Source organism: Panthera tigris, chromosome A3, assembly GCF_018350195.1.
Source record: "Panthera tigris isolate Pti1 chromosome A3, P.tigris_Pti1_mat1.1, whole genome shotgun sequence".
In the NCBI taxonomy this organism is placed as follows: Eukaryota; Metazoa; Chordata; class Mammalia; order Carnivora; family Felidae; genus Panthera; species Panthera tigris.
The window spans coordinates 67,002,585-67,029,799 of record NC_056662.1 but is presented as its reverse complement, the minus strand read 5'-3'; the positions used below and the strand labels follow the sequence as shown (position 1 = coordinate 67,029,799).

The 27,215-nt window shown below is 42.1% G+C and overlaps 1 long non-coding RNA gene across 1 annotated transcript in view; it reads left to right on the top strand.

Moving 5' to 3' along the window:
* The window catches only part of LOC122237018, a 93,329-nt gene that overhangs the window by 41,200 nt on the left and 24,914 nt on the right, over positions 1–27,215 (top strand). Inside the window, exon 2 of the long non-coding RNA XR_006215214.1 lies at positions 21,693–21,842. This is a non-coding gene — a long non-coding RNA (uncharacterized LOC122237018). The remainder of the gene's footprint in view (positions 1–21,692; positions 21,843–27,215) is intronic.

Sequence of the window (27,215 nt, the reverse complement as noted above, 5' to 3'; positions counted from 1 at the left end):
GAATCCACCGACTATGAGATCATGACCTGAGCTGAAACCAAGAGTTGGATGACATTCAACTGACCGAGCCACCCAGGTGCCCCAGTAGAGACTAATTTTATAAGTGGTCACATTATTATTGTTTTGATCACTTTTCGTATTTTGATCACTTTTGCTTCACAAGGAGAAGTTGTAAATATAGGGACCAGGACAATGAACACTCTTATGTCAAGGACCCTTATTCCCTGTGAGCATGTGTGCACGGAGACAATACAAATGAGTCCATACCTGGGAACTGAGGAATCACTTGTATGTACACTTTCACTAGCTTGTTGTTACTGTTCATTTGAGACTATAAAATTGAACAAATCAGGCATAGATGTCTATTTGATTCAATTATGTGAAATTGCTGATCTTTAAGCATTTCTGATGTACAAAGCTAGCAATTTCATGGGGTTCAACTTCAGTTTTTATACTGCAAATTGCTACCCATTAATGGGTAATGAAATCAATTTAATAGACTAGGATCAGCATTTTAAAAAAATGAAATAAATTAGAGTAGAAAATATCAGAGGGCATCTCATGTTGTAAGAATAGTTAAGGCTTATTGAAGATTTATTCTGTGCCAGGCACTATTCTAAGTGCTTTGTAAGCCTAAACTATTTATTATCATGATCATTATCAACATCATGATTATTAGCTGTATGCTAGCCTAGTGGACCAGGAAAGACTGATGATACCATGTTAAAACTCCACCTAGAAAATTCAAGACACCTGCAAGTCAAATTTTCTCACCATAGTACAACCACAAGACTAGTCCCAAATACTGCCCAGGGAAATTTCCAAAGCTGTGCTCTCATCGTGATTCCAGGAAAACTAAGGACACAGTGTCTAACACATACTCTGTATTGTCTCTCCAAAAACTTGCAAAAGGGTTTACATAATGGGTGGGCTCCTGAAAAGTTGAAAGCTTTTAAAAATCCAACTCGATAAGCATGCTTGATATATCTGCTTCTACTTCTGAGATAAGCAGGCTCAACTCCTTTACAGTACAAAAACCTCTCCAATTACATAAAAATGTGATAGTAAGTTCTTACAAAAAGTGAAGAATTCAATCCCTGGTCTTCTATCCCTACTATATCTTTCTAGAGAAGAGTAAATCTTTCCTGTCTAGTAACTGGTTAACTCTAGATGAAATGTGTGCTCTTCATCCATATTTCTTAGGAAAATGAGAATAATTCAGTTGCCAGTTTGCCTTTTCCACATTTTTCTAAAGCTGTAGGTTAAGTTTTTGGCTATGCAAGTATCTGAGGGTGTGTCCTTTCTTCTTTTACTGTTTTTTGTTGTTGTTGTTGTTGTTGTTGTTGTTAAAAGACAATCCACCTCCACTCCCCAAGCCCAGCAAAACAAAGAGAAAACACCAAACAACAAATTGAACAAATTGTAACCTGAAAACTTTTTTTTTTTTTTTTTTGTAGTAGGCTTCAGGGGCGCCTGGATGGCTCAGTCTGTTGAGTGTCAGTTACTTGATTTATCGCCAGACACTTGATTTCGGCTCAGGTCATGATCCTAGGGTTGTGGGATTAGGCCACGTGATGGGTTTGGTGCTGAGTGTGGAGCCTCCTTAAGAGGCTCTCTCTCTCTCTCTCTCTCTCTCTCTCTCTCTTTCTCTCTCTCTCTCTCTCCCTCGGCCCCTCTCCCCTGCTCACTATAAATATAAATAAATAAGTTAATTAATTAAATAAGCTTCACACCCAGTGCAGAGCGCAAAGCTGGGATTGAACTCAGGACCCTGAGATCACAACCCTGAGATTAAGACCTGAGCTGACATGAAGAGTTGGACATCTCTGACTGAGCCCCCCAGGCATCCCTAACCTATACAACTTTAAATGTCCTTGTCATTCTTCCCTTTATCCTGAACCCAATTTCTATTACATTAGCATATTATATTATTGGAGAAGAAGAAGTTCAGTGCCACTGTGACTACAAGGGAACCAAAGTACTTAACACAATATAGGAGTGTGAACTGCTACACCCAAAATACTGGTGTTTACAATGCAGGCCTCCTGCAGGCCTGGTGCCTAGAGCTGACAATGTAAATTATTGCCTCTATAAAGCTTCTCTGCAAAGGGATTAGTCCTGCAGAGGTCGCTGGTGCTGGAGGAGCCTTTGTTGGCTAAGACAAAAATCCATCAAGTTAATTAGTGTTTTGAAAAAGACAATCCAAAACAGTAACAATCATGGTCAACAAGGAGGGCTCGATTTCTTGGGAACAAAAGCCTGGATGAGGGAGATGCCTTGCTATCTTATCATATGCACTACATTACAGAGGCCCTTGGTCAGTGGACTGGCCATTAAAGTAAATTCCTCAGTGGTTTTGGGTAGACTAAGTAATTTTTCTTTGATGCATATCAGTTAAAGCAAATATTTATTGAGCACCTACTCTGCAATGTCCTGTCCTCTGCCTAACAAATTAAATTAAAATTTCAGGGACCTATTTTCTTCATTCCCAATAAACATTTAACAAAAGCCATGTCTCAGTACTTTATTATTTATTTATTTATTTATTTTTAATGTTTATTTTTTATTTCTGAAGGATAGAGAGAGTGTGAGCAGGGGAGAGGCAGAGAGAGAGGGAGACACAGAATCCAAAGCAGGTTCCAGGCTCTGGGCTGTCAGCACGCTTAACTGACTGAGCTACCCAGGTGCCCAGGTACTGAGTGACTGAGTACCCAGGTACTCAGTACTTTAAATTAATCTCCTTCGTGCATACCTCCTTAAAAATCTGTCAAATGTGTCAAGTGGTTATTCTCAAACACTTCTGTGACTCAGTATGTTTAGGCTGTTCCTGACTTTGGGACACTCAACTTTTGTACAACTCCTAAACAGCCTGTATTATACACTGAATTCAAATCTTTTTTCATTAACCAGTACGTGAGCTAGTTTAAGTTTCTGCTTGCACCACTAGCCTATCAATGGCATAATTCTGATAGGGGTCTCCTTTGCTTGTCCAGAACTGTTTTGCAATTATTCAAATACTTCTTTTGCATATTGCTTTTATTTTATAAAAATAATTGATAAGTGGGAACAAAAAAAAAGCGATAAGAACATAGATCTCAAAACCAACATAATGGAGAAAGATGGAAATCATTAAGAGTACTAAAAGCTAAACATTTTCAGCCTCAATCTAACATTTACTGAACTTAAGCCAGTATTTTGCATGTTTAAATGGGAAGAACAAAATTAAACAGCATGCATGAAACCAGGAAATAGCTGGAAGATTGTATCTGAATAGAAATATATAATTAAATATTTTTCTCATTTTTCCGGCTTTCTGCAAACAACCCTTCCCTTAGAACATGTAAGATGATCAACTTTCTAATATTCAACTTGCATATATATATTTTAGGCATGCTACATGTACATGGAAAGGACTGCCTACCAAGAATCCTGCCTGTAAAACTTCTGTAGAGCAAAAGGAATCATTGTAACCGATGAAAGTCTTGTTGAGGGAATAAGTACCGGGTTTGCTTCTTGTCCTTCTGAAACCCCATTGAAGTAAAATGTGCTATTTACAAAACAAAACAAAGCAAAACTTAAAGGCCAAAAGAATGGAAGGGACAGACTGAGCCCAGATGAGAGTTTTCAAGAGACTTCTAAAAGAGAAGAGAACTGACAGAGGAAACTTGTAGAGCAAGTTTGGAAAGCAGGAGCTGCTCCAAGACAAGGGCCCCTCCTGTCTTGTAAAATCATGAATGAATTGAAGAGACTTTGCAAAGTGCCTTTAATGGCAATAAGACAGGAGGCGGAGAGTGCTTCCTTGGAGAATGAAATGAGGTCAAGAGAGCAAAGGTCAGATGCTGCAGGGATGGGAAAACGGAGAATCCCTCTGACCTTGAGGAAGGAGTAAGGCTAGAAAAGCAGAGAGGGTTCCTGCACTGTGACTCTGGGTCGACTTTGTCCCTGAGTACAAGGGTCCCCACACTGGGCAAAGGGTCCTATACTGCTGGCATAGAAGCAGAAAGCCATTGGGCCTCATGGGACGACATTTTCCAGCCAGAACAGATGTCTTCAATGCTGACTGCAGTTACGAAGCAAACTCACTGTGAGACACGTCCAGAATCGATTCAATTGTATTGAAAGGAAGTAAAGAGATAGACATTTCTTCAACACATGAATCTTTGAAGAGCCACAGCCTCTACATTAAGAGGAGCAGGAGGAGTTTTAGTTGTACTTTGAATAATAGTAATTTTGAGTAACCTGTAAACCCATGAAAGAGAAGTTTTTAGCCAAAGGGGCCTTTTGACACTTAAATTTTAAAGAAGTTAGCAACTGTTATGCTTAGAACCAGCTTGCCTTCCAGGAACTTTTCCTCTCCTGTAAGCACCACCTGTCACTGTTAGATATGGTGTGGGTTCTATCTGAGTTTCCCTTCCATGAATCACATATATTCTATCAAGTTACTTGGTACAGCTCAGTTTTTGCACCCTTACTGGGATGGGGGTGGGGGGCGCACAGAAAGGATAGAGGGCAGTGGCTGGCCTTCCTGAAAGGCAGGTTGGGAGACCAAGAAGTTCATCTTGCCGACTTTGCAGTCAACACGTGAGGCCTGCATTAACTCTCGCTCCCTCTGGAACGCCTTCACCTGTGAGTGGACCCATCCCACACGCTGCCTCTTTTGTTTTGTCCCATACTGTACTTACTCAGGGGCGTCAATGTGCAGCCCGTGTCTCTGGACTTGAAAGTTCCCAAGGGCAAGGATGGTATCTCCTCTGATACCCAGTGTAGGACTGGCCTGCAATAAGGTGCTCAAGGAAAACACTCAAAAATTTTGATTTTATGGAAGTAATATTTGCACGTAGCTGAATAATAGTCTCACCCCCCCCAGAGGTTTTATTTCTTCTGGTGGTGATCCCTGTTTCTTCACTTATGCTTATACTATTGTTCTTGATTCATGAACCTTAGGTGGTGTCTGTTGATTGGTTGCTATGTCGGATGAAGACTCAGCTCATTCATACACCGTGCACCCCTCCAACCGCCCCTATAGCCTGCCTCCCAGTGTTCAGTTTCCCCAGTGGCTGCATCTTCAACGTCAAACAATGTATTTGGACCTCCATTTATTATTCCACTTAGACAGTATCTCCTGTCTTCCTGGTTTTGACAGGAGGTTAATTATGCCCAGCCTTTCCCTCTCTACTCCCTACCCTTTCTGTTTCCCTATTTCTGCCAAGATTGATCAGATTAACATTCTCAAATTTGGTTAACATTTAAAAAAAATTTTTTTTAATGCTTATTTATTTTTGAGAGAGAGAGACAGAGCACGAGCAGGGGAGAGGCAAAGAGAGAGAGACACACACAGAATCTGAAGTAGGCTCCAGGCTCTGAGATGTCAGCACAGAGCCTGACATGGGTCTCGAACCCATGAACTGCAAAATCACGGACCTGAGCCAAAGTCAGACACTTAACCGACTGAGCCACCCAGGTGCTCTGAAAATTTGGTTAACATTTACATTCTGTTCTGCTGCCAGACTGTCTTCAGTGATTTGCCCATTAGTTAATTCATTCATTCATTCTTCCATTAAGTATTTATTAAGTGCCAAGCACTGTGGTAGGCACTAGGAATAGAGAAGTGAATACTGTTATGGAACCTGGTCTGGATCACCTGGCAGAAGAACCAAGTGGCACTCAGAGATCTTGGAAGGCAGGAGGTTTATTTCACACTGGTTGGCTCAGTGGAGATCACCCTCCAGAGGTCTGAGTCCTGAGTGTAAGCAGAAGGAACAACTTATACTCTGTTACTTCCGCATTCTGCCTTAGTAGTAATTTGGTGTGCGTGGCAAGCCGGGTAGAAGGAAGAACCCAGAAGGGGAATCTTTGGTTGGGGACTGGAATTTCCCTATCAGTCCTATCTGCCATCTTATAACAGATTTTCCCCTATCATTGCTCCCTTTGATGCCCTTTTAAACAGATCTAGGCTGTATTAGAGGGCATCATCTTTATTCATTATGGGTTGGTCCTTTCCCTTAGTTCCCTGACTTTGGTTGTGACTATTCCTGACTGGCTTACAAAGTAACAGCATTCTTCTTGGGGGAAGATGCAGGTGCCCTCTTTCTCAGCAGTGAGGAGGTCAGGTACCTGTCTGTTCTGGAAGGCAACTCTTGCCAGGGAACTTATTTGGCTCTGCAGGGACACTAAGGAGTTGGCCACTTGTTAATCCCACAGAAGAGCCTGTGCCTCCTATGCCAGTCCCTGTCCCCGTGGCTATTCCTGCCCCTAGAAGGATAGGTAGCAACACTACTCATTTAGTCTGGGCCTTAGGGCTGAAAGTTTATAAATGGAACCCAGATCGGAGGCAACCAATACCAACAAAACATCCTACCCATAAGAGGAAAGTGAGTGTGAACAGGAACCTCTCGCCGTTTTCCCAGCTTTCTGGGGCAACCTCTGCCAACCTGATGGCAAGGAGTAAGGACAGTCTATTTTATCGGACTGATGATTCCTCAAGCTTCTGCCATGCGTAGACCAGCCAGCTTCCAGGGTGTGGCTGGAGCAGGGCTGAAGATCAGACTTGGGTCAGTCTTCCAAGTCTGGGTCTCCTCAGGATTAGCTCTCTTGACTCTGGAGTGGTGGACCCATGGAGTGATACCTGTGACTTTGAGGGCAGTAGGGATGGTTGGAATAATGGTATGAGACCCAGTTTGCTGTAGTTTGAGAGGGTCTTTTTTCCCAATCTTTGACCCAGACTGAGTCCCCTGGTGAGAAAGGGTGTGCAGGGGATCCTAAAGAGATTGGGGCCATCTCTATCGTTGTAACTCATTTAGGGTGGTCCCTAAAGCTTGAAGTTGTTTTCTTATTCCCTTATCCCCTGTTTGGTGTAGGTTTCCTGGGAGGCTCCCTAAACATGGAGTGCGGGGCTCCCATTTATTAGTTTAAAAGGGGAGAAACCTTGAGTTCATGGTGTGCAATGGACACACAGGAGGGCCAGGGGCAACAGGTCTGGCCATGGGAGGTCTGTTTTCTGACAGAACTTGGCTAAGGTTCCCTTGAGGGGGCAATTCATCCACTCTGCTTTCCCTGAGTTTTGAGGCTGGTAAGCAGTCCACCACAAACGCAGGCCCGTTATTGTTGTGGATTGTGGCCGGTAAGCCAAACCAGGGGACGATTTCTTCTTTGAACTCCTGGTGCGGGGTCGTGGTGTGGAAAAGGGAGAGAGCTATGGTCTACCTCCTTATTAGCTGCTATCTTGGCTACTTTATCTTTTAGAAAATTCTCTTGTGCCGTATAGGGTTGTCTCCCTTCTGGTATCCTTTGCAGTGTAGAACTGCAACTTTTTTGGGAAGGCAGACAGCCTCAAGGAGCTTTAGTATTTCCTCCTTGTTTTTGATGGTCTTCCTTGCTGCGGTGAGGAGGCCCCTCTCTTTGTAGATTGAGATTGTTTGCCCTCGCTGATGGTGAGGGCCCGGACTAGGGCATGTAATTTAGCCCATTGTGCTGACCATCCCACAGGTAGGGCATTGGCCTCTAGGACTTCATCTTTGGTTGTCACTGCATACCCTGCCTTTTGAACGCCCTCTGTGACGAAACTGCTACTATCACTGAACAAGGTGAGGTCTGGGTTCTGTAGGGCCTGGTCATGCAGATCTGGGCAAGCTTGCAAATACTTCATCAGTCACCTCAGAACAGTCATGATCTGGTTTTCCTTCCTCAGAAGGTAGGAAAGTTGTGGGGTTCAGTGTGACCCGTGGATTCTCACAGAGGAGCCCCTGGTATTGTGCTAGCTGAGAGTTGGAGAGGAAGCGGTGTCCTCGAGTGTTCATGAGAGATCTTGTCCCAGGGTGAGCTTAGAATTGTTGCTACTAATGCCCTAAGACACGGCACCCATCCTGTCGCAACTGGGTCCAGCTTCTTAGACAGGTATGCTACTGGCCATTGCCAAGGGCCAATGGTCTGTGTGAGAACCCCGAGAGTGACCTGTTCCTTCCAATGCACAAAGAGATTAAAAGGCTTTTCTATATTTGGCAGGCCAAGGGCTGGTGCCTGCCCCAAGGTGGCCTTTATCTCTAGGAAGGCGGCTTCAGCCTCCTCTGTCCAAACAGGGGGTTCTCGATTCAGCCCTACCAAGAGGTTACAGAGAGGTCTTGCTATTGCTGAGAATATGGGAATCCAGATTTGGCAGAACCCTGCAGCCCCCAGGAATTTTCATAGTCCTCTCTTAGTTTGGGGCTAGAGTAGAGAGGGGTTGACATTTTTTCTCTCTGGCCCTAGTGCTCTTTTTCCTTGGGTGAGAAGGAAGCCTAAATATGGGACTTGTTGTTGGCAGATCTGTGCCTTTTTCCATGAGACTTGATACCCTGAGTCTGACAGGAGTTGGAGGAGGGCCCCTGTGCCCTCTGTGCAATTCTCTCAGGTATTGCTGGCAAGGAGGAGTCATCCACATACTGGAGAAGGGTGCAGTGTGTGGCCTCCTTTGGAAAGCTGGCAAGGTCTCCGGCTAGTGCCTCCCCACAGAGGGTAGGTGAGATTTTAAAGCCTTGTGGGAGAAACGTGCAAGTCATTTGACACCCAGTGTCTAGTTCCATCTATTTGAAAGCAAACAAAGGTTGGCTCTGGGGGGCCAAACGGAGGCAGAAGAAGGCATCCTTTAAGTCTAGGCAGGTACACCAGCTGGCAGAGCCTGAGATCTGGCTGAGCAGGGTGTACGGGTTTTGGACTACTGGGTGTAAGACTTGAACTGGTCGGTACCCTCCTCCAGGCTTCTTGACTGGCAAGAGTGGGGTGTTCCAAGGCGATTGGCATTTCACCAGAATGCCTGCTTCTTGGATGCCTGCCTTTGCTTCTTGTGGGAGGGGGTATTGCCACTGTCTCTGTGGTGAAGCCCCTGGGATTAACTCTATAATGACAGGGACCTGGTAATGGGCAAGTCTGGAGGGGTTGTCCTCAGGCCACACAGTGGGGAAAGCAGTCCTGAATTCGGGTGGGCCACTTGATTGGGACTGGGCACAGAATAGCCTCTATTCTTTCTCTCTTGGTGTAGTGATTGCCATTATAAGGGGGCCTGATTCTTCTTGTCTTGGATCCATTCGGAGGCTTGTGCGTCCTGTTGGCTTAAAGGTTATTCGGGTTCCCAGCTTGGAGAGTATGTCCTGACAAGGAGAGAGATAGGGCACTCAGGTAGGTAGAGGTACTCGTGCTGTACCATGTGGCCCCTGAGTTCACATAAAAGTCATAGTTTGGCCCCCTAATTTTATTTTGACCATGGGCTCACGAGGGCCAAGAAGAAGTGAGTCCCCCTCAATCTGAATCTATTCCTGCTAGGCCTATGAGGTCTTTTTTGCAGGGTTTTTCTGTGTACCAGCTGGGTTTGGGACTTTCCCTGGTTGGGACATTTATTCTTTCAACATCCTTTCTCCTAGCAGTAGGTGCATTGATCCCTTGCTAAGGAGGTTCTAGGCCTCCCCTCTTTTGGTGGCTGGACCTTCCCTGTCCTTTTGTCCTGGCTCTCTTGTGCCTTGGGATCAAACGGGGTATAAATGCAGTAAGCCTCACGTAGCCTCTCATAATAATCCCTGGGGGATTCCCCTTGCTGCTGGGCCTATTCATGGGCTTCTTAGCCCCTGCTCGGATCTCCCAGAGGAGAGCCTCTTGGTATAGGTTGATGTGGACTGGTATCTGGAGAGTGCCTGAGCCTAGCTGAGTGTGCAATCTGGCCACTGGTCTGGGAGAGAGAGGATCTGCTGAGTCCAGAGGTGGTGGGAAGACTGAAGGGACGGAGTGGGGAAGATTGCAAGATTGGTTCCTCCTCCAGGTCACTGGCGAGAATTTGTGGAGGTCAGGACTTCTGCTGACCTTCCTTGGGCTACTTTGTCAAGGCAGCTAAAACCCTAGCCTGTCCCTGTTTGTTGTAGGTAAATCACACCCAAGGGGGACGGGTTTGGGCAATCTCTAACGAGGAGTCTGATACATACAGGATATACAGGATACATACAGGAACTGATTGGGGTGATCTGGGTCTCTGGTGACAGAGTCTAACACACCAGATGCAGCGGACCATTGGGACATCTAAGGTTCCCTCTGAGGGCCATCCTACCCCAAAAGTGGGCCATTCTAACTCACACAGGGTCCTTAACTTGCCAGGGGTTATCTTAATTCCATAGTCTCCTGAAAACCTCTTCTTTGGTCTGTCCTGACCCCATAATGTTCCTATGAGACGGAGTTGCAAAGACAGACAGAAAGGTAGGAAACCAGTCAGATGCCCATCTGGCCGTGTCCTGAAGGAACTTAGGTGACACTTAGCTGTAGTGGTCTCAGCTTTGTGACTTACGATCGGAAACTATTCTGATGCCGCCATGGACTGTATGTGGTTCACTACGGAATCGCAGACAGGCCCACTCTGTGGACTTTTGGGGACCTTAAAGGTGCCCGCCCATGGAGCCACAGAATCGAACTTGGCAGGCAAGCCAGACTGAGCTGCACATTCGCACTCACATACACACCAGAGGTTATTACATTTCTTCCCACAGAATTCCTACCTGTGAGATCTCTGAGGTCTGCGAGGAGTGATCAGGTCCCCCTTCCATCCCTATGCATGGGCCGGACTGAATTGGGGACCCAGCCCTTACCGATATCTGATGTCGGGTCCAGGTCCTCACCTGCCAAGTCTCCTTGAGTCCGGCGGGAATGGCAGAGGGGGGCCAGCCTGAGGCGACCAAGTGGGAGACTGCCAAAAATCAGGCAGGGTGCACCTTCTCCATTCCGATTCCTTACCGCCTCTCCGTTTTCCCAAACTGGTGGCAACAATGGGCCAGCGTGGTTGGGTTTCCCGGTGAGAGAACCAAATGTTACGGAATCTGGTCTGGATCACCTGGTGGAAGAACCAAGTGGCACTCAGAGATCTTGGAAGGCAGGAGGTTTATGTCACACTGGCGGGCTCAGAGGAGATCACTCTCCAGAGGTCTGAGCCCCGAGCATAAGCAGAGGGAACAATTTATAGTCTGTTACTTCTGCATTCCGCATTAGTAGTAATTTGATGTGTGTGGCAAGCGGGATAGGAAGAAGAACCTGGAAGGGGAGTCTTTGGTCGGTCAGGGACTGGAATTTCCCTATCAGTCCTGTCTGCCATCTTATAACAGATTTTTCCCTATCAATACAATAAGCAGCATTCTCCATGGAGCTTTCCTTCTCATAATGGGAGAGAAGTAAGTAAAATATATATCATGTTATCTGTACAAGTCCTAAGGAAGATAAGAATGTAGGGAAGGGAAAAGGGAGTGATGAGTACACAGATGTATGCACACACAGTCACAGTGACCCAAAGGGACTGAGGGAATCCTGGGGCAGGAGTAGGAAATAACAATGGTCCTGAGGCAAGAACATGCCTAGTTAGTTGAAGAAACAGAAAGAGAGCTTAGTGAGGTTGAAGGAGAGTAACAGGAGGTGAAGTCAGAGGAGCAATAGGGAGTGTGTGTGTGTGCGCGTGTGCGCGCGTGTGTGTTAGTGTATATGTGCACTGCTCACATGCAGCTTGAGTACAGCTATACAGCCATTGTGAGGGCTTTGGCTGTGATTCTCAGTGACATGATGTAACTGCTTTACCAGGGTCTCAGGCTGCTGTGCTGAGGAGAGACTGTAGAAGACCAGGGTGGAGGCAGTGAGACCAGTTCTCCAGTTCTCTGACATCAACAGGATGTCCAACAGTTCAGTTTAATTCTGACACTAACTACCCGGAATTAGCCCAGAGACCACACATTAAGGGCTCAGTCCTGCAACACTGCCCCACTTCAGACCCAGGCCACAATAGAGTACCCAGGCTACCATGACCTCCTCACCTCAGGTTCTAATTGCTTAGAACAACTCACACTTTACTTACTATTACCAGTTTGCTGTGAAGGATACAACTCAGAAAAACCAAAAGGAAGAGCTGCATGGGACAAGGTATGGTATAGAGAAGGGCACAGAGTTTCCATGCCCTCTGGGACTGGTCCCCTTCCAACTCCTTGATATGTTCACCAACTCAGAAGCTCCCCCAAACTCATCTTTTAGAGGTTTTGGGAACTCTTTGGACAAAGACTAAATGAATGTATTTTTTTATTATACCACGCTTTGGTTTCAGTGTCATAATCCTTTGGGTTACTACAAAGGAGAATATTCTCAAATCCATGCTACCTTTTAGTTTGCTTCAGATTATTTTTTGAATAGATAATATATTTATATGATCCAAACCCCAAAACGATATAACAGTTATATGGTAAAAAATCTTGCACTCACATCTATCTCATCTGCTTCATGTATAGACCAGGCATTCATTCATTCATTCATTCACTTATTTTAATTTAGTTTAGTTTCTGCTTTTTTTCCTGGGAGTTTCTGAATTGCCTTTCTTTTTTTAAAAAAAAGTTTTTAATGTTTATTTAGTTTTGAGAGAGAGAGTGAGACAGAGCATGAGTGGGGGAGGGGCAGAGAGAGAGGGAGACATAGAATCCAAAGCAAACTCCAGGCTCTGAGCTGCCAGCACAGAACCCAATGTGGGGCTCGAACTCATGAACCGCTAGATCATGACCTGACAGAAGTTGGACTGAGCCGACTAAGCCACCCAGGCACTCCTGAATTGCCTTTCTTTTTGAGGAAAGAAGGAATATGTGCCTTCTTTACTACATATTAAACATTTTTTAGCTTCTTATTCCTTTTATTTATTGTTTACAATAGCTAATTCCACTTATATTAGGTATCTACAATAGTCAAATTTATAGAAATGGAGAGTAGAATGATAGTTGCCAGGGACTGGGTGGTTGGGGAAAAGATTTCCTGTTTAATGGATATAGAGTTTCTGTTTTGCAAGATGAAAAAATTCTGAAGATTGGTTGTACAACAATGTGAATATACTTAACACTACTGAACTGTAAATTTAAAAATGGTTATTTTATTTGTAATTTCCGAAAATTAAAAAATGCTTTTTTAAAAAAGGTTAAAAAACAAAAGTTTTACTAATATCTGTGAAAGTTAGGACTCTACGTTTAAATAATAATAGTAATAATATAATATTACTATTATGATAAATAATAATTAAAATAATTATAATAAAGTTGCAGCTATTAATTATTGAGCATTTACTTAGTTACAGGATCTCTTTCAATTCTTAACACAACTCCCTGAGGTAGGCATCACCACCCCCATTTTAAGATGACAGTATTGACAAACGTGCCAAGGCCATCAGAAGGTCTCCCCACACTTTGAGATTGCTAGATGGTTTGGGTGGCAATAAGAAGCAGAAGAAAGAGGGCCACATTAGCAGCTAGGACCTTGGGTGCTTTGCTCAACCTCAGTGAGCTCCTCTGGATCAGAGATTTCCCCACTGTGCCCTGAGGAACTCCAGCAGTTTCACAGAGACCCCCATTCTCACCCAGAAAGTGTGGGGATAGAGAGGTCAGGTGAACAGAGCTAAAGTCCTGCTGAACCAAAGCGGTTTGCATTTTTCTGTTTTCCATTTTGGACTTTCACCCTGAAGAATGGGCTCTGCTGCTAAAAAGAAATTTGAAAAACACTGGATTCAATTATCTCTGAGCTCACATTTTATAGCTCAAATGAATCTTCCTAAACACTGCATCTCTGGAACTTGTGGGTGGGCAGTGTGACATAATTTGCAGGGCTCAGAGCAAAAGGAAAATGCAGGGCCCCTTGTTCATCAAGCAGTTAAAAAAAAAAAGTGCCATTAAAGGCACCAAAACATGAAACTTCTTCCTTTCTTCTGTGGTCTTTTCTCTCAACTTGTCATGGTGTTTTTATTTGCTATTTTATGGCATTTTTTAAAAAAAATTTTTTTAACATTTATTTTTGAGAGAGAGACAGAGCGTGAGCAGGGAAGGGGCAGAGGGAGGGAGGCACAGAATCCAAAGCAGGCTCCAGGCTCCAAGTGTCAGCACAGAGCCCCACAGGGGGCTTGAACCCACAAACCGTGAGATCATGACCTGGGCTGAAGTTGGACGCTTAACTGACTGAGCCACCCAGGCACCCTGCTATTTTATGTCATTCTAAGTAAAGAGAAATTAAAATTTTAAATTATTGACATAAAATTTACCATTTGTATTTATATTGGGAAATACTAGTTTCAAATGCAAATATGAGTATTCGACTCATATGCAGAATCGCTAAAATTATATAATTTGTATTTCATAGCTCATGCATGCATATGTGTTTTGTTCTTACCAGAACAGTAGAAACACTACACAAAACTAACTCAGCTGTTTTTATCTGACATCTTGAGAGGCACACATTCTACCACCACTTACTCCCTTCTGATAAATAAGAAAGGACTCAGAAGAAGGGGAGCTGTGGGTTGCCCAATCTTTTCCTTCCTCCTTCTATGTCATCATTTTCAGCAGCAGTGGTTAGCTAATACAAGATAACAGGAGTAAGAAAGGATGGGATTGGGTTCTTTGGTGATTGGTGTTTCATAGGCTACCACTGCCTTCTTTTTGAGTGCAGAGGAAGCTCTGATAGCCTCTTGGGGCTGTCAGCACCCCTGTTTATTCAGTTGCTTTGATTTTACTTGCTTTGAGTCTCAGTGAACACGTTGTGGGCCCACTGGAATCCTGTGCTCATAAGGATGTGAGTACTATATTGCAAAGGAGGTGGTAAGGAACAGCAGTGGACATACATAATGTGTCTATGTTCTCTGTTCACATTTGTGCTCCACTGTCCCATTGGACTGCATTTAAGAATACAGGTTCAGAGATGCCTGGGTGGCTCAGTCGGTTAAGGTTCCGATTGATTGATGGCTCAGGTCATGATCTCATGGTTCATGGGTTTGAGAGCCCAGCATTAGACTCTGCGCTGACAGCATGGAGCCTGCTTGGGATTCTCTCTCTCTCCCAATCTCTCTCTGCCCCTCCCCCACTCGTGCATACACACTCTCTCTCAAAATAAATGAATAAACTTAAAAATATATATAAAGAATGTCCATGTGACTTTGGTTAATAAGATGTGCATAAAGTAACATATGTCTCTTCTGGCCAGAAGCACTTACGAGCTGGTGTGTGATTAATTATTTATCTCCCTTTCCACACCACCATGACTAACAATACCCACATGGTGGAGTCTCCACCAGCCTGGGTCTCTAAGTGAGAACAGTGTGAAGCAGAGCCCACCCTCCCACTACCTTCCTGCTGACCCAGAGTGGACCTGTAGCAAAAGAAAAACATAAACCTTTGTTATAAAGATTTGGGAGTTGTTTGCTATTAGTCTGGGCTATTGCCTTAAAATTATCTTTGGAATAGTTATAAAATGTATATTAAAAGCCAAACACTATAGCTTTTTTTAAAGTTTATTTATTTTGAGAGAGAGAGGGTGAACAGAGGAGAGTTAGAGAAAAAGGGAGAGAGAGAATCCCAAGCAGTTTCAGTGCTGTGAGCACAGAGCCCGGTGCAGGGCTCGATCCCACGGACCATGAGATCATGACCTGAGCTGAAATCGAGAGTAGGAAACTTAACCGACTGAGCCAGCCAAGCTCCCACTCTATAGCTTTTTAAAAAGGTGACTCAGTTTTTTTCTTGAAATAGAAATTACCTTTGGTAAGTTTTGTATTTGTTGAATATTTAATCATCATTAATTTTTATATGTGTGCTGTTTGAAGGGCAAAACACAAGAGTAAAATTCTAAAGGTTGAACCTAATTTTCCTTTGTATCTAAGGATCTCCACTGATATCCCAGAGTCACTGTAATATCCTAGAGTCCATATTTCATGCTGTTGGGCAAAACGTTTCCTTTTAGCAAACTTGGGTGAATAGAGAAGATAATAACTCTGAGGAATCTTTTCCCTGGCTTCACTTCCAGTACTGGAGTGATCAGGAGAAGTATTTCCCCCAAAATAGATACAAGGAAAAACAAAAGGCCTGGATGACTGGGGCCTGAATAACTCTATACAACTGAAGTTCTCCCAAAGATATCACATATATGGTGCTTTTACTACTGATATTAAACTCCTCTTCTTTCTCTGATATCTGAAAGGATATACACTCCATCATTGAGGAGAGCTATTTATAAGAACATGGAAAACTTGTTTTAAAAGCAACTATCAAAACTGGCAGGGAAAGAGATTTGATGGATTCTTTTGTATTCAGAATTAATGCTCCAAGGAGAGAAAATGCCAATGAATGCAAAGGTCTGAGTAGCAAATTAACAATTCTCATGGTTGGTCTTGATATTTGATGTCAGATAAATTTCAATGAACTGAGTCTCCAGTTTCTTTCACAGAGAAACATAAAAGTCTGCTCTCTATAGACTTTAACAGATGGAAAAGAAATATACTGAATTATGTAAAATGCTAACTCTGAGATCCAGTTATTTGAAGGCTCATAAAAGTCCAAGTATACTCCATATGTTTGGAAATACCTGGTCACTGACATTCGTAGACTTAATGTTTTCTGACTTCACTATCTTTGGATGGCCCTGAAGTTTCGATACAAGCAGAACCGTGTAATTTTGTGAGAGCACAAATGTGAATAAATTGCCACAAGTCTGGGGTATCCAAGTCACTAACACCAATCCAGGAGGTGTGCCTAGCCTGCTGCCCACCAGCCCCAGCTCAGTGCAGTCTTGCTGTTCTCCATCATCAGCTGCATATGCAGTAAATCTCAAGAAGTATAAGAGGTATCGTGTGTGTGCGCGCATGTGTGTGTGTGTGTGTGTGTGTGTGTGTGTGTGTGTAGCCCTGCAAAGAAAAAGAAAGCTAGTCTCTTGTTCCAATGTTGTTGGAGAAAAGGTAAAACTCTCAGAAAGTAATTATTCTTAGGCAGAAAATACTTTGGGGATAATTACAAGCCATTGTTAAAATCTCTTTCATTTGAGGTTGATGATGTGATAAGTCACCCATATTCTATCTAAAGACACACAGACTCTGGGGAGGGGGGTGCGGGGAGAGGTTAGTTTACAACACTATTTAGCATCTTCCTGGCCAGGGCACAACTACTTTTCAAGTGAGAAATAAAACAATAACAATTCAGTGAGGAAATGCACTGGAAATAATTACCTTTTACAGAAATGGGATTCAGGAGGTCTATAGAGGCATGTCCATGAAGCAATAGGCAATGTAGCTTCTACTACTGCAAAGAAAGCACCAAAAGTAAAAGTTGATTCAACAGTCTGCATAATGTGACACTAATAGGGGAGGTGGCCTCAGCTGACCCTCCTCTCAAGCTGAAGAAATTCATGCCCTAGCATAAATTCCCTATTCAACTTCAGGGAATCACCCTACATTCAAAGGCAATTACTTTGTTTCAGAAATACATTAAATGTTCATGCCAGGAAATGGATAGAGTTGCAAAGGAGACAAAAGGCAGTTGTCAATCATATTCTTTAAATTTATTTTTAAGTATTTATTTATTTCTTGGGAGACAGAGAGACAGAGTGCAAGCAGGGGAGGGGCAGAGAGAGAGGGAGACAAGAATCTGAATCAGGCTCCAGGCTCTGAGCTGTCAGCACAGAGCCTGATGCGGGGCTTGAACCCACAAAGTGCGGCATCATGACCTGGGCCAAAGTTGGACACTCAACCGACTGAGCCACCCAGGCACCCCGATCATATTCTTTAAGGAAGCATTTATAGCATCAAGAATACCTTCTGAGGTGGGTCCTTGGCTTTCTGCATTCATATTGTATCTTCCTCTACGCTCTCCTTCTCACACTTCTTCCAGCTCTGAGGCTGGATAATCACTCAGAAGGGCAGGGGAACCCTGCCGATCTCCTGTGACTTGTCATTCTCCACTGTTCACACTTTTGAACAAGCACAATTGCATGGTCTCATCAGCATAGACTGGATTTTGCAGTTTCAGACCACTTTACAGATAATGTTAAATCAATCATTGTACAAGGTAGAATAGGTTTATTTTAATTTATCTTAATAGTTCTATAAAAGACTCTGTTCCTGTATTTAGACAATATTTTAAAGTTTGAGGGAATTTAAAACTTCAGTGATAATATAGTGCAGTTCATGGGGAAAATTGTATCTTGTGTTGGTATTTATAAACTTACTTATTCCCAACAAATGCATGACTTTAGGTGTCCAGACAGATACCAAGGACCTATGTTTTTTCGGATTAAACAGTTAACCATTTACATATATTTTTCTCTGCTTCATTCTGTATATTTTAAAACCATTCTGTTTAAATAATGTCTCATTTTCAAGTAACAAAAAAATTTACAAAGTTGCAAGGAGAGAAAGAGTCAATGTAAATCAACTGTAACTCAGCTCTGGTGCTATGTGCCCCTAAGCCTAACAGAGCATGAAGGACTTGGAAATTAAGTCACTGTTTGAGAGTTAATCTTGTAAAGAAAACACTTATTAGATTGGAGTTCTAAAGAAGTTGGCTAAAAAGACAGACTGTCTCCCAAGTCAAAAGTCGGAAATACCTGGAAATCTAATAAAGATTTGCCCACTGCAGCTTTATCACTAATGTTACTACACCTGCAGAAATTACGTCCATTTCTTGAAGTATGGCAGACTAGGTAACCTGGTCAACCCTTCAGGTAAAAACAAATTTAAAAAAATAAAATAAAATTTACAACCATCTTTTTTAATGCATTAGTGATCTAGCAAGAAAGTGAGGAATACTCAGGCCAAAAACTGAGTGAAAAGGGATAAAATAACCCAGAGATATAAGCTGAGTAATAAAATTGATTTTTTTCATTGAGGGCATTTGCTGAACTAGGTAAACACAAACTTTGGTTTTTATGGCTTCATAGGTACTGAAGACAAGAGACAAATTTCAGGGACCCCAAGAGTTGGGAGGGGACATCTATAATGAAATTAGGACCTTAAAAGCCTCACCCTTATTCTAGTGTAAGACGAGCAAGCAATAAATCTATTCACCCCAGAGAAACCACAGAAGACTGCAAGGAGAATTTTCTGCCTCAAATCTTACTAAGTAAAAGGGGTAAACAAAATCTCACTTGAGAATTTATAATCAAATGAATTTGCTTTATCTACATGATCAGGCTGAGGATTTAGCTTAAAGTGTTCTTGGGCAGAATGTGCCCTCAGGCACCTGGCAGAAGGAAACCTACCTTCATGCCAGACCTCAAAAATTCCCAGAGATAAACTTCTATAGAATGTGGTATATAATAAAAAACTATGATATACAAAAGAAAACAAAGACACTATGATGAAAGCCGGCAGAAATCAGAGTTAATGCCATCAGCTCATCAAAGACTTCAGGTACAGGAATTATCAGAAACAGAATATGAAATAAAAGAAAATTATGGAGGAAATAAATAAAGAACAATAACATGAGTGAATCTCTGGAATCTAGTCCTGAAATCATTATTGCACTATTGCACTATATGCTAACTAACTTGGATGTAAATTAAAACAACAACAACAACAACAACAACAACAACAACACTAACATGAGGAATGACCAAGCATATTAGAGAATGAACCAAATAAACCTTATAGAAAGGAAACTTGGTAATTGAAATTATAAATCAAATGGGTTTAACAGAAGATTAGATATAAAGAGAATTAGTGAAGGGGCGCCTGGGTGGCTCAGGTCATGATCTCACAGTCTGTGTGTTTAAGCCCCGTGTTGGGCTCTGTGCTGTCAGTTTGGAGTCTGGAGCCTGCTTCGGATTCTGTGTCTCCCTCTCTCTCTGGCCCTCCCCCACTCACGCTCTGTCTGTCTCTATCAAAAAATGAATAAATGTTTTTAAAAAATTAAAAAAAAAGAATTAGTGAAGCAGAATGTAGATCACAAAAATCTGCCATAATTTTACAGAAAGAAACAGATATAGAGAATACAAAAGAGAAAGACACAAAGTGAGAAGGTTTAAAATGTACCTGAATAGAGTTCTACAGTGTAATAGTTGGTGTTACTGTGTCAACTTGCCTAGGGCATGGTACCCAGATATTTGGCCAAATATTATTCTAGATATTTCGGTAAGGGCATTTTTTAGGCAAGATAAACATTTTTTTTTAATTTTTTTTTTTAACGTTTTATTTATTTTTGAGACAGAGAGAGAGCATGAATGGGGGGGGGGGGTCACAGAGAGAAGGAGACACAGAATCTGAAACAGGCTCCAGGCTCTGAGCTGTCAGCACAGAGCCCGACGCGGGGCTCGAACCCACGGACCGTGAGATCATGACCTGAGCCGAAGTCGGACGCTTAACCGACTGAGCCACCCAGGCGCCCCGGCAAGATAAACATTTTAATCATTAGACTTTGAGTAAAGCAGATGACCTTCCATTATGTGGATGGGCCTCATGAAATCAGTTGAAGGCCCTGAGAGAAGACTGATCTCTTCAAGCAGAAAGGAATTCTACCAGCACACTGTCTTTGGACACAGACTGCCACTCTTCTGTAAGTCTCCAGCCTGCCAGCCTACTCTGGATTTTAGATTCACCAAGCCTCCACAATCATATGAGCAAATTACATAAAATCTCTCTCTCTCTCTCTCTCTCTCTCTCTCTCCAGACACAAATGCACACACACAGACGCACACATGCAGTGTTCGTTCTGTTTTTCTGGAAAACCCTGACTAATATGTGCAAGGAAAGAGAGTGCAGCAATATTGAAGACATAATGCCTGAGAATTTCCCATAACTGATGAAAGACACCAATGTACAGATTTAAGAATATTCATGAATCCCTATGCATGATAAATACAAAGAAATCTGTAACTATACATGGCATAGTAAAGCTGGAGAACACCAGAAGCAAGGATAAAATGATAAAAGCATCCACAGAAGACAGAATACTTTCAAATGAATGACAGTGAGACTGACAGCACAGTGCTGGACAGCAACATTGGAAGTCAGAAGATTATGGAAGGATATCTTCATCTACCGAAAGGAAATAACTGCACCCTGGGATTCTATGCCAGAAAAGATTCCTTTTAAGAGTGATGAAGAAAGGAATAGAGATATGTTCAGACAAACAAAAGTGAAAGAAAGAAGTGAAAAATGAAACCATCAAAAAGTGAAATCATCCGAAGGGCCTTAGTAAAGGCTAAAGGATATATTTCAGAGAGAAGGAAAGCAATCCTTTCTTCCATGTAGGGAGAGAACCCATACAGACAGGGATGTCTGAAGTAGGTGTGAGATGCAAGAAGAATGAAAAGCAATGGAAGTAATAAACATGCAGGTAGACATAAATAAACATTAACTGGGGCACCTGGGAGGCTCAGCTGGTTAAGCGACCAGCTTCAGCTCAGGTCATGATCTCACGGTTGGTGAGTTCGAGCCCCATGTCAGGATCTGTGCTGACAACTGGGAGCCCGGAGCCTGCTTCAGATTCTGTGTCTCCCTCTCTCTCTGCCCCTCCCCTGCTTTCACTGTCCCTCTCTCTCTCTCAAAAACAAAATAAAAACATAAAAAGTTAAAAAAACAAACATTAACTGCAAAAAATAGCACTAATGACATGTTATAGGATTAAAAACAGGAAGAGTACAAATAACAAGATATCTTCCCTCTCCTAGGTTGATGAAGACATACTTCCCATATCATCTTCTAAAATCGTTATTGTTTTTGCTTTCATATTTACATATTTCACCCACCTGGAATTCATTTTCATGTAAGATGTGAACAGGATGTCTCTATTAGTCAGCTTTGCTGAAGTAACAAACAACCCTCAAAATTTTAGTGGCTTGCACCAACATATATTGCTCTTATTAATGTCAGCAACTGCAGATTTGCTACTTCAGCTCTACCCTACGGTGTTTTTTCCTTGCAGGTCCCATGTGTCTTCTCATTCTGGAAACCAGGCAGAAAAGACAGCCCTTTATGAGATATGCCATTCTTGGGGCAGAAGGAAAGAGCTAGACCCTGTTAACTTAAATAACCTCCATGGATGTGGCATATGCAAGTGCTCAAGCCAGACACAGTGAGTTGGGAACATATGCTCCTTGTACAGGGAGGCATTACAAGTCATATGGCAATGGGTAGAAGTATATAATCCTCTAACAGGAAAGAATACAAATCTAATTTACAAAGTTCCTCATTTAGTTTTTTCCCTATGTGATGCCCAGTTGTCCTGCTATGATGTACTGAAAAGTCTATTCTTTCCTCAGGGATTGCTTTGCCAGCTTTGTTCAAAGACCAAGCTTCCCACATAGCTGTGCTCTTATTTTTTTCAATTTCTTTCTTCTTGTTCCCAAACCAGATCATCTTATTACTATAGTCTTTAGCAAGTCTTCATAACTGATTAACCAAATCTACTCACTTTGTTCAGGTATATTTTGGCTCTTCTTGGATCTTTGCCCTTCCATAGACCTTTGTTGATTTCTGTAAACACCTGTTGGGATCTTGAATGGGTTTACATTTACATCTATTGATCAATTTAGAAAGAATTGGCATCTTTACAATATTGAATCTACTAATTCATTAACATGGCTATTTCGATCTTCTTTAATTTTTTCACTGACATTTTATAGTTTCCTGAGTAGAGGTCATTATATTTTGTCTTAGATTTATTCCTAAGTGTTTTATGCTTTAGATGATTTTTTTTAATTATATATTTCCTTTCATTTTGTTTTCAGTAGTGTTTTATGCCTTTAACTTTTTTGTTAATTTCTTTTTAATGTTTATTTATTTTTGAGAGAAAGAGAGAGAGAATAAAAGAGAGAGAGAGAGCATGAGCATGGGAGGGGCAGAGAGAGAAGGAGACAGAGAATCTGAAGCAGGCCCCCCTGCTGTCAGCACAAAACCCCGTGTGGGTCTCCAACCTGTGAACTGTGAGATCACGTCCTGAGCCGAAGTCAGGTGCTCAACTGACTGAGCCACCCAGGTGCACCACCTTTATTAACTTTTAATTTATATGTGAGATCCTCTGGAGTTTATTTTGTTGCAAAAATAAATCATTTTAACTTTATGTTTTTTGAAATATTAAGCCATCTGTACCAATAGTGCTTATTAAGAGTACATCTTCTCCCCTTTGAATGCCATCTTTATCATATACTAAATTTCCATGAATGCCCCAGGTTTTTTTGCCCCTATGCAGTTTTCATGTATTTGGCCCATCCACCAATAATCTTTAATTATATTTTATTTCCCAGGCTCTGTGTCTTTGCTGGTATGTAGGCTTTTTCTTTCTCATCTCTCTGCACTTTTTCTTAGATTAAGAAATTTTTGACTCTTATTCCTGATGCATAGACATGCAATTGATTTTTGTGTATTGATGTATTTACCAACCTTGCTGAATTCTAATAATTGTAATTATTAATTCTAATAATTTTCCAGGATGTTCATTTGGATTCTCTACTGTACAACAATATTATTTACAAATGAAGTATTGCCTACCAGGAAAGCTCACCCGAGCTTTGGTGTCCAGGGTTTTTTTTTTTTTTTTTTAAGTTTTCTTATTTATTTTTGAGAGAGAGAGAACACATACATGGCAGAGAGAGAGGGAGAGAGAGACAATCCCAAGCAGGCTCCATGCTGTCAGCATAGAACCCAACAGGGGGCTCCAACTCATAAACTGTGAGATCATGACTTGAGGTGAAATCAGGAGTCAGATTCTTAACCAACTCAGCCACCCATGAGCCCCAGAGTCCGGGGTTTTTATTGTGGTTCCATCATGTAGGCATAGAACGCTTGTGTGACTGAACTTAGTTATTCAATGGTCAGTGTCTCTGAAAGTCAAGTGTGGTGTGGGCCAATGCCCTCACCAAAAATCACATTGTTCGAGTCCAAGTCTGGCTCTATGCTGCACATGGCACCTGCTCTTTTCTCTCTCAAAACAAAAAAAAAAAACACTAAGAAATCACATTGTTAGTGTACCCTGTTGGGTGTGGCCTGTGGCCCCAGTTATCAGGCAAGATAACTTGCCTGTATCAGATACTTATCATGCAAGATATTCTAAAGAACTGGTCAGAGAACAGCCCTTGGTTTAGAATGTAGAGCGTTTGGGCAGCCCAAGCCAGCTGAGTTAACCCCTTACTGTACATTTTATAGAGAGGGTTTTTGTTTTTGTTTTGTTTCTGTTTTTGTTTTTTTTTAGGGAGAGTTTGTTTTGAACAGACTCTAGTTTAGTTCTAGTTTAGAACTTATGGTTTGAGACTTTTGGGATTACCTAGGTCATATGAATTTGAGTTTAGCTCTGCTTATGGGTTGGCTCTCAGTTTTAAATGATCAATGATCATTTTACCCCTTCTGTTCTGCTCAGTGCCAGTGCAACACTCCTTGAAGTCGTGTGTGTGTGTATATGTACATGTGTGTTAGGGTAGTACATTTACATTTTTCCCCTACAATGAGGGCATAATGCTACAACAAAGGATCCTAAATGGAATGGGCAGGTTTTCCTATTAGATTTACCAATTTTAGGGGTCTCTAGGTCTTGTCTTCTGTCCTCAAGCTTCAACAAGCCATGACTGTCAACCTAAGCTTAAGTTTGCCAAGTTAGACAAATGTCCTTGAGGGAAATGTACTTAGGTACTCTTTGAGTCCCTTTTTTCCCTTAGATATTACCCTGGTCACTCCTTGCTGTTTTACAGTCCAATTGAGTGCTTTTCAGAATGGGCTTTTAAGGGGCACCTGGGTGGCTCAGTCAGTTCAGTGTCCTATTTTGGCTTGGGTCCTGATCTTACTGCTTGTGGGTTCGAGCCCTGCATTGGGCTCTGTGCTGACAGTACAGAGCCTGCTTGGGATTCTCTCTCTCTCTCTCTCTCTCTCTCTCTCTCTCTCTGTCTCTCTGTCTCTGCCCCTCCTCCACTTGCACTTTCTCTCTTAAAAATAAATAAATAAATCTTTTTTTAATAAAAAAAAGAATAGGTTTTTAAAATATATTTAATTCTGTACTTTAGATTTTTTCCTTTTTTTTTTTTTTTTGCAGGAAAATTTAGGAGGCTAGAAAACACTTAGACATCTATACTACTGTGGTACAAGACCATTTCATTTGTTTTCATATTTTCTTTTATAAAATAATAAAGATATTGGGACGCCTGGGTGGCTCAGTCAGTTAAGCATCTGACTCAGGTCACAATCTCATGGTTCATGGGTTCAAGCCCCGTGTTGGGCTCTGTGCTGACAGCTCGGAGCCTGGAGCCTGCTTCGGATTCTGTGTCTCTCTCTCTCTCTCTCTGCCCTTCCGCCACTCATGCTCTATATCTCTCTCTGTCTCTCTCTCTTAAAATAAATAAACATTAAAAAAATTTTTTTTAAATAATAATAAAGATATTTAAGGTTATAAATTTTCCTTTGACTATGACTTTTGCCATTTCCCATAGGCTTTATTATAAATTGCTATCCTTTTGTTAATGTCTAAATATATTGTGATCTCAGGTTTTATTTCCTTTTTGATGAAGGGGATATTTTAGAAAGCATTCTTTCATTTTAACGTGGTTAAGTGTTTCTATTTTGTTATGTTTTTATATTCTTCTGTTGATTTCTAGCTTAATTGAATTGTGGGCAGAGAATGTGGCTTGTACAATCTTTATGTCTCTGGAATCTATTAAGATTTTCTTTGGGCCAAGTACATGATCAATTTTTATGGATATGCTGTAAGCAATCAAAAAGAACGTGTTTTCTCTGTTTATAGAAACCCTGTGTAAACAGGGATAAGATTTGTGCTTTAAATTAATGTGCTTTTCTCTTTCACATTTCCATATTTGTGTTTTTCTTCCACTGCCCAGAGTAATCTGTTGCCTTAGGTGAAAATTTGGACAGTTACAGCAGGGTAAAAAGAGAGAGTGGTAGTCTATGTTCAGCTTTTGATCACCAAAATAGAACTTTTTAAAATCTAAAGTAGAACAATATTCTTAAAAATCAAGCTTTCACCAGAGAGAAAAGGATTTTCTAAATTCCTTATGTTCATTAGCATATCCAAATACAGGCCTCAGGGATTTTTGCATGCTGCGGTTAAAGTAAACCACAAGTAGACAGAACTCAGTCTGTGAAGTCCTTGTTAGGAGATCACTTTTTCTGTCTTGCTCTTGTCCTCTGTAGTGGAAAAGGGAAAAGACCCGTGTTCTGACCACCTTATTCTGGCTATCACCTTGGACAGAGTGGTTTTGAGGGTGATATTGGTCCTGATGGTAGGGCATAGTGGCTTCAAACAATAAGATGTCAGAAAAGCTGGAATAAAAAAAAGAAGGAGGTGGCGCCTGGGTAGTTCAGTCAGTTGAGCTTCTGACTCTTGATTTTGGCTTGGGTCATGATCTCATGGTTTGTGAGTTTGAGCCCCGTGTCCAGCTCTGCACTGGCCATGTAAGCCTACTTGAGATTCATTCCCTCTCTCTCTCTCTCTCTCTCTCCCTCCCCCCACCTCAAAAACAAATAAATAAACACTTTAAAAGAAAAGAAAAGAGAAAGAAAAGCTGTCATCAGAGTGGACTTGTACCTCCCTTCCATTTAGAACTCTTAGGAACGTCTACCACTTAAGAGTGGCCTCCTCACCGTCATGTGGGGACGAGCCAGACTGTGATAATATAAGCATGGTCCTGTGGTGAAGGTAGGCAGAGAAAGGGCACAAGTTGGACCCCTTGTCTCCCTCAACCTCTGTGTGGTGTGGAAGCAGTCAGAAGTTCCCATATCCCCTCCAAAGTGGGTGGCTGGCTTCCAGAGTGAGGGTTGAGCTGACCTGGTCCCAGAGGCTGTAGGTGGATGGCAAAAGCTAGAGGTCTGACATTAATTTGGCGTGGAAGAACGTGCAAACCAGGCTTCCAAATCCTAAGCAGGGCTGTTAGAGCCTGCCTGAGTTCAGAGGAGGATAAGGAGGCTACCAGCCACAGACCTAAGCAGTGGATTCCCCCTAATTAGGTACATCAGGGACATCATTACAGAAACCTGGTGACTCTGAAGTCAACACCAGGTCCTGCCCACATAGATCCAAGCCCTCTCTGCTGAACTGCAGATATCCTTTTGAGAGTGGTAGGGTGTGGAAGAAGAAATGCAGAACTCTGAGTATACACCCCAAAGAGACAAAAGACCCAAGACAGACTGAGGTACCATTAGTTAGCAAAGGTAAGAACCACTCCTTTTAGTGCCAATGAGGAAAAGCTGGTGAGGAAGATTCGATCATTATAAGGAATTGAGAAGCTACAGTTTTTAGACATAACTAAGTAGTTGTGAGTGCAAATGTGTGACGTCCTTAGCACCCCGTTTCTCTGAGGCACATCAGATTGCTGCTTGTCTTATTCAAGTCCTGTTTATCCCTCATCTACCATTTGTCAATGTGAGCTGTCAAATTATTAAAGAGAAGTATTACCCCCTCCCCACTGAGAGTAATTTTATCAACATTTCTGTTTCTGAGCAATTTTGC